Genomic DNA, 19,300 nt, shown 5'->3' with positions numbered 1-19,300 from the left:
AAGCATTCCGCATGGCCTAACCACTGTCGACAAGCAGCGTATGACTCGAATTCCACGAACATGTCTTGTATGGCGAAACGACCTCGGCCACTAACTTGGAAATCATTACCGATTGCCTGGACTATACAGTAGTCCCAATCATACTCAAACATAATAGTCATTCATGTTTAATAGTCAAAATAGCATGTAGCAACCAATTCAAATATACATCCCATATAAGCATTTTAACGAACTCATAGAGTGCATGTTAACATACGTAGGCATTCATCCATAAAGCACGTAGTAGCAAGATAGGTTACATGAAGGAAACTGTAACTATAGATAAGGGAATTAAGACTCCTATCTCAACACCCTCATTAAATACATTTCAACAAGCATTTTCTCATTTAAGCATTTTATCAAACACTCAGACTACACCTATCAACATACATGTAATATAGCAGTTATAACAGGTATTACAGGAAATCCTTTCACAAGGGAGTTGCCACATGTACAACCATCATGTATCCTCAAACATCAATCATAATAAGCACAAATCATAATTCCATATTTAATTAAACATTTCAACAAACACATAGAATGCATTAAAATCAACATAGTACACACACACATATAATGTACGAAAAAACATCGTGTCTAAGCATATGTGATAGCAATCAAGTCAGTTATAAATCATTAACTGACATTAAAAGCCTTGAAAACTATAGCCTAAACATTTATAGTCCGCACCTTTCGCTGATAAACTCGTATCGAACTCAGTTCGAACACTAAGTCTTCGTCTATGACACAATGGCAACCTATAACATGAAATAGGTTAGATATTTCACCATTTACTCTATTTGGATACCTAAAACAGGTTAGGGTTAGGATTTCTTACCCAACAACGGAATTGGAATCGCCGGTGTAGTGACACGGGAGAGGCGATTCAGCACGTAGAGCGGTGGGATCGAATCCCAGCAACTATCTCCCACTCTCTCTCATTTCTCCTCACCTTTTTCCTTCTCTTTTCTCTCTTCTCTCTTTTAGGGTTTAGAAATTCGTATGAAATGAGAGAGGGGTGGGTTAAGGCCCTTATATAGGCCCAAAACTGGTGTAAATGGCCCCAGGGCCATGGTATACTTGGTTATAGCCAAAGAGTGGATATTTCAGTCCAACGGGGCTCATCTAGAGGCTCATTTTCTGCATACGGTCTGGGGAAAGTTCCCTGACAATAGATCTATGTCAGGTTAAGTTCTCGGTCCGATCGAATTTACAGATTGACTGCGGAGGACTTGTTTCAGTTCAATGGTCATCGTTACTCAATTAGGGCCACAAGTACACTGACATGTGTTGAAAATTTTTCCTGATCTGAGGGTGTAGTTAGGTCAAAATCTGATGGTCTGAACCCTTAGATTTGGCCTGCAAGCGAACGGCCCAATTTACTTAAGTTTGAGTCTATTTTCCAAAGATATTCACGTTTCTCACACACTTCGCTCCAGGCTCTAGTTATGCGTTTTTGGATACTATTGGGACTTGATTTCTAAAATAGTTTTCAAGCCCAGTAAGGTGGTCATAACCGTATAGTTTCGCGTTAATCAGACTTTCGACGCGCGGTCCAGGTCCGATACGGAGTTTCGGGATGCTCTCGAGAGTAACTGGGTTTTGAGATTGATCCTAGGTTTTTAGGTATTGTAGCATTAGCAATTCTACTAATTTTAGATCTTTCAGTTCATATAGAAAGTAGTTCACACTAATCTACTGATTAATTCAATTTAACACTTAATTAATTCTTGCCTAATTTTTAAAGGATTTGGTCCTTAGTGATTTCCACCTGAGGTGATACTCAAGTCTTTGTACCGATTTTTCTGAGACGTTACATTATATTAGTGGATATGTGATGATGATGTTACCTTTGTGATTTGGGTAAACTTGTGGTTATGCTTCTTACGAGATAAATGTACGCTGAAAAATCCTCCTTGTAGGATCCTAGGATCCGAATCTGGTGTATGGGCGGTGGGATCTAAAAATGGGGTACTACGGATGTTGTTGGCACCAAATTCAGTGATCAGGATTCCTGTGAGTCCAATCTCCAGGTTTGGGGCGTGAAATAATCCATAAAAAGCTTACACCAATCATCAATTGTAATCTCCAAACATGACACAAGAAATACTTCAGCAACTTCAATATCTTCAGCAGGTAGCAAAAACCTTCTTTCTTCAATCATCACTTGAAGAGGGCTTCGATTAGGACAAGCCAAGGCTGCAGCCAAACTAGCCAAAGCATCTACCCTTACGTTCTCTGACCTCAGTATATGCTTGATTTCAACGTCCTAAAATTTCTCCAACAACTGTTGCACTTGACGATAATATGGGAGGAGTTCTTGCTTCCTTATTTCGAATTCTATAGTAAGATGGTTTATTACTAGCTTAGAATCGCCAAAAATTTATAACGCTTTTATCTTCATTTCCTGGATTATTTTCATCTCTATAATGAGAGCTTGATATTCAACTTCGTTATTAATGCATGTTGCACCCAACGTAAAGGAATATGGCAGCAAGTCGCCTTGCGGACTAATAAATATTACTCCAATACCCGTTCCTGAGGTCCTAGAAGCGCCATCGAAGTACATTTACCACATTCCAGGCAATTCTATCATCTTACCTGCTTGTCCGGAAAGTCATCATTGATCATTTCATTATCCGGTACAGGGTGGGCTGCCAAGAAATTCGCCACTGCTTGTCCCTTTATTGTTTTTGTTGGTTCATAAGTGATCATGTATTCTGACAATAAGAGCATCCATTTAGCCAGTCTCCTTGATAGCATTGGCCTTGTCATCAAGAACTTGAGAGGATTCGCTCACAAGATCAAGATTATATCATGGGAGAGACAGTAATGCCTTAATTTCTGTACTGTGAAGATTAGAGCTAAGTACACTTTCTCGATGGGCAAATAGTTGCATTCAGCTCCTATCAGAGTTTTGCTCAAATAATACAGTGCAATCTCCTTCCCTTGCTCATTTGTCTGCGCTAACAAGGCTCCTAATGAATTTTCTGCTGCAGAAATATAAAGGATGAGGATCTACCTTTCACAGGTGCCACCAGTACTGGTGGCTATTTCAACAGTTCTTTAATCGAATTAAATGCATTTTGACATGATTGGTCCCATACAAATTCCGCCCCTTTCTTCATTAGATGGGAAAACGGCTGACATCTTCCTGCAAGATTAGAGATAAAGCGATGAATATATGCTAAATTTCCCTGCAAACTCTTCAATTCTTTTAATGTTTTTGGAGAGGGCATTTCTTGAATAGCTCTTATCTTTTCCGGATCGACTTCAATTCCCTTGTGCCTGACAATAAAACTAAGGAACTTTCTTGACGAAACTCTAAACGCACATTTAGATGGATTCATTCTCAGTTGCTTCTTTCTAAGCTACTGAAATACTGAAACCAGATGTTCATAATGTTCATGGTCATTTAACCTGACCACTAAATCATCCATGTAACATTCGACATGCTTGTGCATCATGTCTTGGAATATATTCTGGATTACTCTCTGATATGTCGCACCAGCATTCTTGAGACCAAACGGCATAACCTTGTAACAGTAGATTCCCAATGACATTCTGAATGTCATAACTTCCTCATCTTTCGGAGCCATTCTTATTTGATTATACCCAGCATAACCATCCATAAAAGACATAATGGCGTACTTAATTGTACTGTCAATCAACAACTCAGTAATTGGTAATGGGAAGTCATCCTTCAGACATTCTTCATTTAAATCTCTGAAGTCGACACTACCCAATCTATCCATTCTTCTTTTTCATCGGTACAATATTCGATATCCATTTAAGATACTTGACTTCACTAATAAACTACACTTTAATTAGCTTATTCACCTATTCTTCAATTAAGGGAATCAGATCTAGATGGAATCGTCTCTGCGGTTGTTTGATCGGTCTTCTATCCTTAGAAATATTTAATCAATGCATCGCCACTGATGGTTCCAGGCCTGACATTTTTGCATATGTCCAAGCAAACACATCTTTATTTTCTTTCAACAATTCAATATATTGGTTAGCTTCTTGTTCGGGGAGACTGGTGCTTATGAATGTATTTTGGGGTTCTTCTTCTATCCCCGGTTTTATTTCTCGCAAGCTGTCGATCGTCGGTTGCCCCCCATCTTCTATCTGCTTTGAAGCCACCTCAGGATGTTTGATCATATTAGTTTATGTCTCTTCTATTGATCCTATAGTGACCATATTTACCGACAATTCTCCTCTTAATCAGCGAATCTTCTCTTGTTTTTCTTTATTGACTCCGATCAGGATCAAGATACCTTTCCTGCTATTCAACCCAGTCAGCTCTTCGCAATCAAAACCCATATTCTTCATTATTTTTCTGCTAACAGAGCTGTATCTTTCTAAATCTTCATATGTCAACTTTGTGATGTTTATCTTGTTATCTACCTTCTCTTCTATCTCTACCTCTGAGACCACATAAAAATGGATTGGTTCAAGATGTTTCGTGTTAGCTTCAATGTGAAACCTCTTAGGCATAACTGTGAATGGTTTCTTCCTTTCTGCATGTGGTAGAGGCATCATGTAATTTGACTGCAGAATTTCCAATTGTTTAGGCGATAATAATGTTAGCAGAGGTTACCCCGGTCATCTCAAGTGTCTTGGCATGAAATAAAATTTTTGCTTCAAGTTCTCTTTCCCAGACAACTCTATTTTGGCGACCCCATCTTGTACTGCGCTCGTTTCACCTCTAGCTATTTTATTATCATTACTTTTCTTTTGGTTCCCTACAGCAAACTTGTCGTAATAGCCAACATTAGCAAAGAAAGACTGCTTCCATATACAGTTTTGCATCTGCCATTACCTTTTATTGAATCCCCTCCTTACAGTATTTAAAGCATTGATGGAGGGTCAACGGTATAATGTCGTATTAATGCATCCAAGGTCTTCCCAAGAGGAGATTGTATGTAGTTACTGCATTGATCATATGACAAATGACATCTGTCGTTAGCTCCCTTATCTCCAACATTAATGTAATTTTTCCAGAGATTCTATGTTCGATCCCCAGCAGAGTCGCCATTTTGTTTCAACCAGAAATGAAAAGCATTTGATTTGGGGAATTATCTCACTCAATAGTGATAAAAGGTAGAACAAAAAAAAAAATAATCATCAATTTTATTCATTCTGAATTCGTTACATCCTTTTGATCCTTTGATTTCAGGATAGAATTTTAGAAATGCAGAAATACAAATATTAAGTAAAGCTTAAAATATGAATTTCGCCAGCATTTCGGCCCATATTGATCATATCTCCAGGGGAGATGAGTCGTGTGGGCTTCCCATGCATTTCATCTTTTATTGGTATGACAAATGAGTGCTTGGATCCCTTTGAAATATCTGGAGTGGCTTGAGGATCTGTAAAATTGCAACATAGCAGTTGCCTCAAAAAGTACACGCGCAACTCATGGGAGTTGCGCAGGCCGAGGAGTGGTGTGGCCTGGGCCTTCTATACTCTGCACTCCCTCTCATTCTCTCTATCCCCAATACCCATCAGAGGCACTGGTCTTCTGAACATCCGATCCTACAAATGAGGGGGGTAGGGGGTATTTATAGGCTTCCGCATGTGTGAGCCCTCGAATCCTATGATGTGGACCCCACTTCGCATTCCCTTTCTGAAGATAGTTGCGCGGTCCATCATGACGAATGTCGAGTTACGTGGACCTGCGCAGCTCAGAACTTGCCTGCCTTTCATCTCTATCCTTCACTTCTTTTACCAATTCTTCTCCTTAAATCTTCTCCCCTTAACCAAATTTTATACTCCAACATCTACGCCATAGTCGTTGGACTAAGGAATTCCATAGTTTTAAAACCTTACCATCTACGTGTGAATGTTGAATGCTAGGATCATGCTTATGGGGGCCTTTTTAGGCTTCTTACAGGTGTAGTTGTGACTTGGGGTGCTAGATGTTTGACTTAGAAACATTACCAGCTAGTTAACTCAAATTTTTACAGTCGGCTAGACCTTGCAGAATCCTTAAACCAGAGAATCCATGAATTCCCTATTACAAAATAACTCTTGATTTGCGACCTTGGATTCTGAGTAAGGGACCATGTGACAAAGAAGGAAGGTGTTAGGCACCATCTCTGACCGTACTAACATACGATCTCTAAACTTAGTGAATTATAAGGGATTCAATTAGTTTAGCATCAAACTATGTAATAAATGAATGATATGCAATGAGATAATGTAATGTCTAACTCAGGAGTGGGAGTGATAATCGACAATATCGATGTGACAATACCCATTTACTTATGAGCAAGGGTAAAGAAATAAAAAAGTGCCTAGTCAATTTGAGTTAATGGGCAAGATTTGAAAATTCGGCAAGCTGTAGAGTATACACTTAGATATGCTTATGTGAATGCTTATAACATAGGGATGATGCAGATGAGGGGTGCAATGTCCAGATCAAGAGTGGGAGTGTGGGATTGACAAGAACAATTTGATAGGACCAGTTTACCTAATAAGGGACGATAAAGAAATGGAAAAGCACCTAGATATTCCTAGTTCTAATGGGCATGATCCAAAAATTCGGTAAGCCGCAAAGCATACACTCTAATAGACTAGAGTAGTAGGGGGTTGATAAGGGAATGATTATCCCAATGCCGATGCATGGATGAATGCAGCTGATTTATAATTGGGGTGTTTTGATGAGAGTAAGGTGGACGGTTTGTCGCAATGATTGGCTAGAGTGGGTTAGATCGACCTTTTGATGGCTTAGGAAGCTAGGATTTGAGCATGTCTCAAGTGGACTATGGGCTAGAAATGGCTCTCTCATTGCACTCTCTTTCTCTTATTGATGGATGGGTGGGATGAGATAGGTTTACTCTCCTTCTCTCCTCTCTTCTTAAAGATTGGTGTAGGTAAGTGAAGAGAAAAGGATATTTATAGGTGTGAAGGGTATCATTTGTTAATTTTTATGAAGTTTAGGGGCTAAATAAGGCTAAAAGGATTGTGATTGACTAAAGGATTGAGTGTGTCACATGGAATTTTATCATTCGTTGAAAGGATGGTAAAAAGTGTAGCTTCGGAAAAAAAAAGGGGGCGAAGTGGTCATTACAGCCTGAGTGATATAATTGAGGTGAAGGTTAGGATTCCCTCTGTAAGGCCCATATCCTAGTCCGTACCATTCCTTAGACATCTGCGATCCTCCTCATCGGCAACCTGCGATCTATAGACAGTACTTGCGTGTGACCTTAAGTCGCATCCTGTAATTCTGAGTTGGCTCGACCCAAGACTGGTACCATTGCGACCGCGCTATCGCCACGGTTCCAATGTCACGTCTTGCACACCGATGTGATACCCAGGCCAGGAGTTGTGGGTCCGTGCATATTTCTAGAAAACACGCATTTTCGAATCTCAAGAGAATTTCTACCACCTTTCAAATTAATCAATCAAGTACACATCCCATCTCTAGCCCATGCTTTCTTTCTCCCCAAGGCAAGCAACCTACCTAAGTCAACTCTCAAGTCAAGTACATCCATCACTCACACCTATCACCTCTCTCTTATAACCACCCTCTCTCTCTCTCTCTCTCTCTCTCTCTCTCTCTCATTCTCCACCCATTTTCCAAGCAACCAAAGAGGGTGGACGTTCAAGCATTCCTAAGGAGAGAGAGCTTTGTGTGTGGCCCACTTCCTACCTCTCTCATCTCTCATCCTAACCCTTCAATCTCCATCATCCTCCATCAAAGAAGAAGCCAAGGATCTTAGCTTGCCATAGATCCAAGAAGGAGTGGAATCGGTGGGTGTTTTTGTAAGATTAGATTTTATTTTGATGATGGGCCAAGTGGGACCTACTGATTGATGGTATGGATCTCACTTTGGACCCAGGGTGTGGCCGATGGCCCACCATGATTCATATGTTCATCCCATGATGGGGCCATTCTCCATGGACCCCATCATGATGTTTATTTTCCCAATGAGAAAGGTCATCTAGACCTTGCATTTTGTTTGGTGAAAAGGGATCTCCACCGTTGATTTTTTATGATTTAGGGTCCACTTAATTTGGGACTATTTTGATGTATGTATTGTATTTGCATGGCCCACCTAAGGAGGGCTCATAGTGGCGGAGCCCCTCCCCTCCATCGCCGTATCTCTCTTTCTCTTTTTCCCTATTCCGGCCCACCTTGATGAATGGATTAGATCCACCGTCGCCTGCTAGTGAGGCCCACCTTGCTATTGACCGTCATTGGGCAGACCCTGGATGAAGGGAAAACAAATACCAGCCTGATCCAAACTCTGGTGGCCCACGTGCGCATGGGACCCACCAGATGTGAACGTTTCATCCACGCCGTCCGTCCAGGATGCTGGGCTATTTTTAAACAAATAATAATAATAATAATAATAATAATAATAATAATAATAATAATAATAATATATTATATTATAAGTGTGATGGCCCCACGTGGGACCCACCTCATATGGAAGTAGATTGGCTGGTGTAACTCACACCAGTTATATGGCTGATGTAATGACATCAGCAGGTCCGTGGGACCCACCAGATGTATGGGTCTTATCCACACCATCCAACATTCTGGACGGGTGGGACCCACCTCGAATGTGTTGTATCTACACCGTCCATCGGGCTGGACGATGGGACCCACACATGTGGAGTCCAGCACCGTCCGGCAGGGACGGTGGACCCCACCGTGATATATGTGTTTCATCAATGCCGTCCACCCATTTTGTATCCACACCGTCCATCTGGATGGTGGGCCAGCCACCCCGCCAACAGCACAGCTGCTAATAACATCAGCAGTTATGTGGGGCCCGCTGATGTATGTGTTGCATCCAAACTGTCCATCCAGATGGTGACCTTATGAACAGATCGGATGGAAAAAAACCATTATGGTGGGCCCTGGGAATTTTAAATGGTGAAAATCATTATCTCCAGTGCTATTTGTGGTATGGTCCAGATGATCTTCCGATATGATTAAATTTTGTAGGAAATGCTCTTAAATGATCTCTCAAAATAGATGAATGGTGTAGATAGTAGAATATAGGACTGTGGGTCCCACTTGAAGTGTATATGAGGCCCTTTGTTACGGCCTATGTGATGCAGCCCTCTTGATGTGTATGAGGCCCATTGTTGTGGCCCATGTGATGCAGCTCCCCTTGATGTATATGAGGCCCATTGTTGCGGCCCATCTTGATGTATATAAGGCCCATCGTTGTGGCCCACCTTGATGTATATGAGGCTCATTGTTTCGGCCCATCTTGATGTATATAAGGCCCATAGATGTGGCCCATTGTGATGTATTTAAGGCCCATAGATGTGGCCCATTGTGATGTATTTGAGGCCCATGAATGTGGCCCATTATGATGTATATACGGCCCATGGGATGTGGCCCATTGTGATGTACATGAGACCGATGTGTGAGGCTCAAATGTAATGTATGTTAGGCCCACGAGTGAGGCCCAATATGATGTATATTAGGCCCTTGAATGAGGCCATGGGCCTAATTATACGTTTAGCTCTATGTGGGCCATTCCATGGGAGCAATGTTGGGTAGATGTCCACATTGATGGGCAATGATGGTTAAATGTCCACATTGTGACCTTCCCTTAGGCTTTTTTAGGCCCATTCTCATCCTTCTCTAAGTGGGTTGACCCTAATCATTGGGCTCCATTGATGTTTGCATGATCCCCTATTTCCATTGGGCTAACCCAAATGAGTTGGGCCCCCATTAGTTGCTAGTAGAATTATGTTAATCCTGGAGTCCATCTAGGATTTAATTGGGCCCCCTAGGGCATCTAGTGGGCCATATGATAGTATAGTGAAGGAAGCCCATTCCAGATACTTTTTATAGGTAGGCCACCTAGGCCCAACCTTGATATGAGGAGAATTCATCCTCACCATAGACAGAGGGATCCGTGTTATTAGATTTGTTATGTCCACAATTGAAGATTGACCCTCATGTTATAAGATCTGTTGTCCTTCCATGGACCCCGCCTTATGTATACGCCGATTATCCATGCTGACTATAAGTATGTGATAATATACCTTCATAATACATGCCCATACGCATCATCCGCATGCTTTTTATGAGATGTGGCTGATCATTGCATATATCATTGGACAGATTGTTTATTAGGACTCCCTGATAGGCAAAGTTGTCTCACATGAACGCATGGTACGCCTAGGATTGAAGCACGATTGGATTGTGTGACTCATGCATCTTGCATTGTGTGTTATGATTGTTATACGCCCTATCGACATCAGGGCTGTAGCCTCCGCAGGTATAGCGCGGATGGCAAGATTGGATACCAAAAATCTTTTCTCTACATGGGGTGCTATAGATGCCACTGGGTGAAATTTCTTAAACCCTTATGGTACCAAGAGGTCACTCCAATGTCTAGACCGAGTGGATGCATGAGCACTAAGTGCCGAATACCAAGAGGTCGTACTTCTTAATATATCGTGGTCGGTTGGAAGGGGGTGCAGCCTTACTCGCCCGAGAGGAGGGGGCAAAGCTAGGCTGAGTTTAACCAGCTCGAGGAATGGATCCGCTATCGACGAGTCGAGCCCGATATTGACAAGCGGATAATGAGATCTCTTCCACTCACCTTGTTGCACGAGATGTGGCGGCAAACTGGTTTGGAGTGTACTAGACCCTGATGATTATCCAGAGAGAAGTGTACTGATATATGATGCTCTAGAAATGAGCTGGATTGATATGTGGATTGGTATGCTTTGAGCTGCATCTTGCACATGACATTGGCTATGTAGGCCTTGCATTGCATCGCATGACCTTGGTGTGGCCGATAGCATTCATGCCTTGCATCGCATAGCCTTGGTACGACTGATGGTATTCATTGACTCGCCAGCATATTCCGCATTACTCTGATATTGCATACTTGCATTGCTACCTTGTGCACATACTTTCACCACCCTCTAAGCTTTCTATAAGCTTATGCACGATTGATGAGAGCAGGTGACGCTAAGTCATAACTGAGCAGGAGCTGGAGCGTACCGCAAAGCTTCTGAAATTTCTATCATTATTATCTTTGCATTTCCCTTTATGCACATTGTACTTAAAGTTTTGATTATAGTGGATATGTGGTAATGTTTCTGGTTGTTACTGTTTGTGGGTTATGCTTATAGTTATGCTTCTTACGAGATAAATGTACATAAAAAATCTTCCTTGTAGGATCCCAGGATCGGAATCTGGCGTATGGGCGCTGGGAGCCGAGAATGGGGTACTACGGAGGCTGTTGCCGCCGGATTCAGCGATCGGGAACTTTGGGAGCCCGGTTTCCAAGTGTGGGGCGTGACACCTTCTCCTCCAGCTTCTCATATCTCGAATCCTGAGGTGATCCATGTGGCGGGTGGCACATCAAGCGCCACCCGTGGCCCATGATTCACCGCCCAATACATGGATAGGACCTAGACTTTATTTGGAGCTTCGGTGAGATCTGGGTACCCATTTGGGCTTCTCACACTTTGGTTAATAGGGTCCTAAGGTTTAGTGGTTTTAGGTTTGGGCCTGAACTGAGTTTTAGTGGGCCTTTGGTTTGGTTTGGATTTCAAGGTTTGGACATACACAAATCAGTTGTACTATTCTAGGTGGGGAATCTACACTACGTCATAATCATTGGTTCATAAAAGATTTTCTTTTGCATTGAAGTGTTTACATTTATAAACATTTATAAATGCAATTTTGTTTATTTTATTTACTCCTATGTTGTGTTATTTTCAATTAACTGCTGCTATCATGGTGGAAAAAGTGCTTTTGGTTGAAAAGCAGAAAGAACTCATTAGACGGATCAACCCTCCCCTTTACAAATCGCCTTATTTCTCTAAATTGGTGGCTGAATAGATGGTCATTCTGTGAGGCTCTTGGTCTCTTGGTCTATCTTGGCAATATGGGTTAAAGGCATTCAATTCAAATTGAGCCGCATTAGGCTCTGGCACACCCAACATGCTCGGCACAACACATACATATTTATTTATTTTATTTTCTTTATTTATTTATTTATTTATTTTGCATGTAACACATACATATTGCATGACCGAATTCAAGCCAAACTTTGTCGAGCATGTAACACACCCCACCATATATAATGGTTCGTTCATATATTAGTATAAGAGATTTGTTAGAATACATCTAGACTTACTGCGACAAGATTATTATCATGGCTAAATTAGCTATTAGATAGGATTTCTTTTCAATGACCAAACAGTTCATATAATGGGCCTAGGGATATGAAGAAAACTATTATATTGCAATATTCCAACCCTTGAATTACTGAAATTTTAAGGATGCCATCCATATTCAAAGGAAATGAGTTGAAATGATCAAATGGGTTGAAATATTCAATTAATATAAGAATACGTGTCTTCCCCATCCAAAGTGAGGCCCATATAAAATGGCGTGGATGATTGTGAAATGATTCCATATCACAAGTTTGAAGTCCTAACTAATTCCTCAGTAATCTATAGTAATATGCCGGGATATATCCTAGCAAACATATTAATAATACAGGTGCATAGCAAGTGCATGCAGGTGGAAGAGAATAAGGGAGAGAAAAATAAGAGATGAAGGGAAAGGGTGATGCTACGCGGTGACAGAAGAATGTTTTCAACCATAGGCAACTCATCTCCATTTTTCAGTCAGAGTTTTAGATTTACCTCATTTTTAAGTTGACATCTTCACATCAGGCACTGCGGTTAATATGTGGAGTGGATTTCATACAATTATCATGATAACTTTTGTCACACACCTCTTTAGTAATACCCTCAGCGCAGGCTCCATGCAAAGAAGAATAGAGTGGGCTATGCATATGAAAGAATATATGAAATTTAGAAAAATAACTTCAATTTTCAAGTAAAATCCAAATCGTTTGAAGGCCATTTGCATGTGAAATATGAACAGTACATCAGATAACAACCATATTTTTAAACTCAAAATACCCCTAACTTCGTTCAAAACGTCCTTCCATTCCTTTTTTTTTTTTTAATGTTCAAAGTTCCTGGCCTTGTGAAGCTCTGTGGGGGCAAAAATGTCTAAAAGCTAGATGCGTCCTAATAGTTGAAACCTAAGCAGCATGGGACTTGTCTGTGTCAATGTAGTGGGTGTGATTGCTTGCATATGATCAATTAAACACGAGTTGAAGAAAAAATAAAGAAAGAAAGAAAACCCAAGAGAATACTCAACCCCATGGCTAGGTCATACGAATATAATAACTGCAGCTTAACCCAATGAGCATGAAATGTCTTATTTACCTAAAGATTTTATTTATTAATGTTGGTCTTTTTTGGCATTAGTGATTCCATTTTTGAAGACAATGGTTGTGTAAGATATATCAAGAAATGATCGAGTATGCCCTACCTTGGATGGGCCACACCCAAATGAAATCGATAACAAATCCAAAATGTTTGATGAGAGAACATGGATGGTTGTGAAAGGAACTAACCAAAGTTCTCATTTGATCACCGCTTCTTTTCCTCCATAGTCCTTTAACTCAAGAGTTAGTATATTAATCCAACTGAGGTCAATTTTGGTGTATGACCAATCTAAGGTGGGCCCACCTGATGAGAGGTTAAGATCACCTATTTTTTTGGCTTCAACATTAACTATCTGATCTTCTTCTTCTTCTTCTTCTTCGTCTTCTTCTTTTCTTTCTAATTTGAACCAGTCATTATATTTTTAACCATCTATTTAACAATGGGACCCACAAGCTGAATGCTCTAGATAGATGTACATCAGTGCCACATGAATGGTTGAAAAGTCACCACCATTTTCTAAATGGTGTAAAACTAACATGAGAGTTGAACCCTTGGGTCGTGCTTTCTTGTAAAGCTTTTACCAACTTGGCTTACTCTATGCAATCAATAGCCAAAATTTCAACCCTATGATAGTTGGATGATACCTAATACATTTTTCTTTATTCTATTTTATTTTGATATTCTAGGGTTGACATTTTCTTAATTCAATTATACACAAACAATACAGTGTCACTACTCGGTCTGGGTTTTCAACCGAGTTTTGGATTTTGACTCGCATTCGCTTCCAATTCCTTGATTCAACAACTCAAAAGCCAAGGAATGCAGTAAACACGAGACGGCTATGGTAGCTGGGGAAAGTATCGTGAGTAGGAGAAACTCCCTAGATACCCCCTCGCTTGCATAGGGGGTTCTCGAGCTTGAAAATGATATAAAATTTGGACACTGAAGAAGTGCCCAGGTATAGTATTTGAATTCTCAAAAATTAATAAATAGCGGGTGATCACTGTATCACATGTACCACCTGAGCTTGCCTCTTTGATGATGATCTCAATCGTTCATGTTCTGAATTTTATGCTCCGTGGGCCATCATAAGAAATATATATATATATATATGAGGCAAATTCAAATTCAAGACTCAAAGATAAGGTTTATCAACGTAACATGATTATTAAAATTTTCTTCTATGTGATAGTCATGAGAACACGAGAATATGAACGGTTCCAATAATCACATAAGATAGAATCCTGGGGTTGGCCTACTTACGTGAGGGAGAGAGATATCGCATCCAGCCGCCATACGTGAATTACACAAGGAGCCTTTTCTTTCCCGCAGATCCTTTCTATTTTCTTCTTCTGGTTTTTTTTTTTCCCTGCACACCGTATGAAAATCAGGCCAATCCACTCATGGAGCAGGACACAACGGTAAAAATCAATTGGCTGCCCGTGTTATGCGGTCCACCCAATGAACGGATGTGCCTTTATTCATGCTAGGTGATGATGATGATGTGGTCCACTTTTTAGTGGGTTGGATATATATTCTACACATGTGACATTTGGATGGTGTCCAACTATCAATATGAACCATCCATTTGAGAGGCCTTTGCCTGGATTTCTTAAGGCTCTGAAAAATCGTTTCAATCAGACAATCCTGACCATTCTATATGTGGCTTGGAAACAGGCAGTTATGTGAAAACCAACATGATGATTATTGATCGTGGTGTTGGTGTGATGATTTTGCATAGTGGCCCATTAAGAGTGTGGGTCAGATCAAATGGATGGTCCAGATCGATGATGTGGACTTCTTTCATGTCCAAATGCAGCTAGCTGGAGTGAAATGTCCATGGACTACAGCTATTTTGAACATTTCCTTGTAAAAATTGGATGTTCTGCAAGTAATCTTCGACTCTGGCCTAATCTTATGTCATTATTAGAATATATAAGTACAAACTTTATAGATACAATAACATTTAAAATCACAGTTTTATATGGGAAACGATCAGGTGAAGGGACTGAATGTGAACTTCCACATCAAGCTCCTCTTTTATTTGAATTTCCTCATGTATGTAAGACATCCAAGTGGTTCGAAAGATGTACCACACCATGACGATTATCTTAAAAAGAAATCTAGCCGATCGACTCATCAGGTGGGTCACACCTGAAAGTAGAGTCAGACCATCAGCTGTCCATTAATTTTGATGGTATAGCTTGCATGATGAATAGACCAGAATTGTTTTAGCCATCGGAGATTTTCATGGTGTGGCCCACATTTTCTTCTAGCTTGGATGTCGTGAACAAGTGATAATTTGGCCAGAAAGATCAGACGGTGAGTGAAAGTTAACATGCAGTGCCTTTGTATATGAACATTGCTATGACCTGTTGGGGATTGGAAGGATGTCACATAGGATTGCAAGAAGGGTCACGTCCCGTGTCATGCACGGATGCAAGTGTATGAATTCATGCCAAGCCGACTGCAATATGATAAGCTTAACTTACAAATGGACTTGTGGGGTCCATCCTATTTTTTAATGACACAACCTATCCATCTTTTGCAATCTCTTATGTTGTCCTTTATTTCCAAGAACCTGGCTGATTCTAGATTCAAGCCTACCACAACAAACAGCTGAGACGAGATGTACATAGTTGAAAACCTTCTGGATTATGCGTGCCACCCTCCAATGTTCTCCTTTGTTAAAAAAATAAAAATAAAATAATTAGCTAATTTAGACTAAGCTTATCATAGCAAATAATTGAGAAGATGCATATTGTTTGGATAAAAAAATAAAACAAAAATGAAAAAATTATCATTAAAAACCTTTTAAATTGTGCGTGGAGCCCATATTGTTTTGCATGTTCACCTAATCTCTTTAGGAGATGCATCCAACCAAGATAAATGGACATCTAAAATCTTTTTTTTTTTTCCCAAGGCTCAAGCAAGCCACAATATAATTTTAAGGGTTGTTTAGATAGTGAATTGCAATCCGAATTAATAAAAGTAAAATAATTCAAATTATAATATTTATCTTCTAGTTAATAAGTAAAATCATATTGGTAATATAGGTATATTACTAAGATGTCAAATTAATAGAATAAGAAAAAATACATTAAATATATTGTTAATGCAGAAATCTGGTTAACCTTCCCTGGACTCGCGAACCTGCACAAGGGACACACACAGAAGACCCTTTCTCGTGCAAGGGACCCTCCGATGCCTAAGTTAGGAAAGGAATCTGGGTCTAGTTGAATATTGAGAGGGTTTTTTTTTTGTTATCTTTTTAGTACACCCACTATCAGTTCACACTTCACTGTTAGCCACCCCCACTAGGGAATCGATACCAAGACCTCAATATTGAGGGTTTAAGTCTAGATCATTGGCTAGAATTTTGGGGTGATCCAAGTGGAAGTCAGTTTCTGTGATCTTCGGCCAATAACGCGGGCATACCTGATTGAGGTCGGGTCGGATCCCACAGAGGGTGGGTTTAGCCATCCTGAAGTAGTACGAGCTGGGTCACAGCTGAAGTCGGTGCTGCTTTCGTCTAAGGATGGGTCTTGCCGACTTGATGTGAGTTAGCTTGCTTCACATTGCAGTTGATTAGTAAATGCCTCGACCTTATGCCTAGAGGTTGAGCTCGGCCTTTCTCCATACTTGGTCGAGGAGGTTGAGCTCGGCCTTTCTCCATACTTGGTCAAGGAGGTCGAGCTCAGCCTTTTTCCATACTTGGTTGAGGCAACGGAGGTTTAGCCATTGGATCACACCGGTCGCTTGTTGAGTGTCAAATATTGCATATTTGTCCCTGTTTATATGATTTTATGAATATGATAATGCTTAATGGGTATATTTTATACATGTTTGTATTGCGAGGTGAGTTTAAGAGCTTGGATTGAAAAGAATGTTAAAAGCATGGATTTGATGCTCAAGAACCACCAAGGCAAAGGATGGATCCTAGTAGACCATGATTGAAGATCTCAAGCCCTCAAAATTCAAGGAAACCAAGTGAAGAAGGAAGAAAGTCAACAGATCAAAGTGCAGAAATCCAGAAATGTGAAGCTTCACTATCGGTGACATCAAACACCCTTTGATGACATCGAGACCTGATCGATTGCATTGGAACTTATGCAAAAATCAAGTTTGGTTGCTGGACTAATTGGGTGCATTTCTCAATGGCATTGACCACATGTTTGATTCATCAAAACCCAGTTCGATGGCATCGATGACTGTCCGATAGGATTTAGATTTTTGGAGAATTCTGGAGCAACTCGCTAGAAAATTCTAGACATTTTTCGATGGATCGAGAACATGTTCGATGGCATCGAAGATACGTTCAATGGAATAAAGTGACACTTGATGGAATCGATAACTTACGCAATGCAAAAGGGCACAACTTTCAAATCCGATTCAAACTGGAATTCTTCCTTAGATGGCATCGAAAGTGTAACGCAGAGTGCGTAAATTTGAGGCGGTTTTCAAAGATAGCTGGACAATGGGTATAACTATGAGTTGTTTAAGGAGTTCTAAACACGAATTAGGGTCCAAGGAGCATAGCCAAAGGGGGGAGCAGCCTTCCAAGAAGTTTTTCTTCCTCTTAGTTTATTTTCATGTTTTGTTTAAGAGATTTGGCTTTAATCATGTCGATGGTTAACTAAACCTCTTAGGTAAAGCTAAGAGGTGAAGCTTGTAGCGTGTTGGGATGTTTATTTTGCTTTGATTCTTGTTCATGTTGAACTTCATTGATTTCTGTTTGAATTTAAGAAATATTTTCAGTTTTCTATAATTTATTGTGACTTAAATTACAATAGATGTTGCGATATCTTTGAATATCTTCTTTTCCATTCTGAGACTATGAGATCGGTAAATCCTGTTGTTCACCATTGTCTCCTAGGCATGGCAGGATGATGGAATCCCTTCTGATCATCACAATACTCCTTCATGTGTGACTAGATCAATGAAAAGTTCAGATTTGGTTTAATTGCTTCATCTTTCAATTGGATAAGATAGGACTCCAATTCCAATTGTGTTTCTTGAATCAAGTAAGGTAGCATCTTGATAGCTACAAGTGGATCCTTGGTGCTCTAGTTCCCTTTTTATTATTGATACTTTATTCACAATTACTCTCAACTATTCCAGATTTCAATTTAGATCTTTTTCTAGTTCTAGTTCTAGTTATTTTCAGAATACGTACAAGTTTAGTCCCTGTGGATTCGACCTCGGTCTCACCGATAGTTATTACTACATCGCGACCCTATAGTTGGGATTGTGAACATTGCTTATTTGAATTGTTGACCTGGCTTGTCAATAGTAGGTCGGTCTACTTTCCTCATAACAGTAAGTCCCCCCTACTTACTATTTCGCATAGTGGACTTGATAAGTATGAGTTTGGCTAGGTCAGACAATCTTAAATCAACCTTGAAGTCAAACCAAGCTATGCTGCTGAGCAGGTCGGGAAGTCAAGGAGGACAAGTTGCCTGGTTGCCACCATGAATGATAGGGGGCATTGAATGCGGAGCTCGAGGTGAGGGTAATGATGACGGCGTATCTTCGAATGATTGTGTCACTTGATCTTCAGACATATGGTCGAGCGTCAGCTGTATGTGGCTCAACGCCCTAGGTCGCTACAGGCCACGTGCCTTGCAGAGAGGGCATTCTCGTCCGATGTTACATCTCCATGTGCTCAGGCATTGATTGAGTCCCATTAATGTGTTGGGCTGGATGTGTATAAGAGGGGGTGGGATGCTCAGAACTCCTCACTTCTCCTCCTTTCTCTTTGCTCTTCACCAAACCAGGCGATTTTCGGTAAGTCAAAAATCCTCTTTATTTCCCTCTTTCTAGCAGTTTTCCTTTATCCGACTTCTTTTTTTCTCTTTCCAACTAGCTTTTTCTTTCTTTTCTTATTCAACCAAGATGTCAGACTGGTCTAGAGTTAGGTCAGTGTCGGGGTCCTTCCACAACAACTCGTACTACTCCCTCGAAGAGACTCGTCTGAATAGGGTCGTTCCCTCTTCTTCAGACTTGGGGGATG

Source organism: Magnolia sinica, chromosome 13 (genome assembly GCF_029962835.1).
Source record: "Magnolia sinica isolate HGM2019 chromosome 13, MsV1, whole genome shotgun sequence".
NCBI lineage: Eukaryota > Viridiplantae > Streptophyta > Magnoliopsida > Magnoliales > Magnoliaceae > Magnolia > Magnolia sinica.
The sequence above is the reverse complement of the archived record's forward strand: the minus strand, read 5'-3'. Positions refer to the sequence as shown.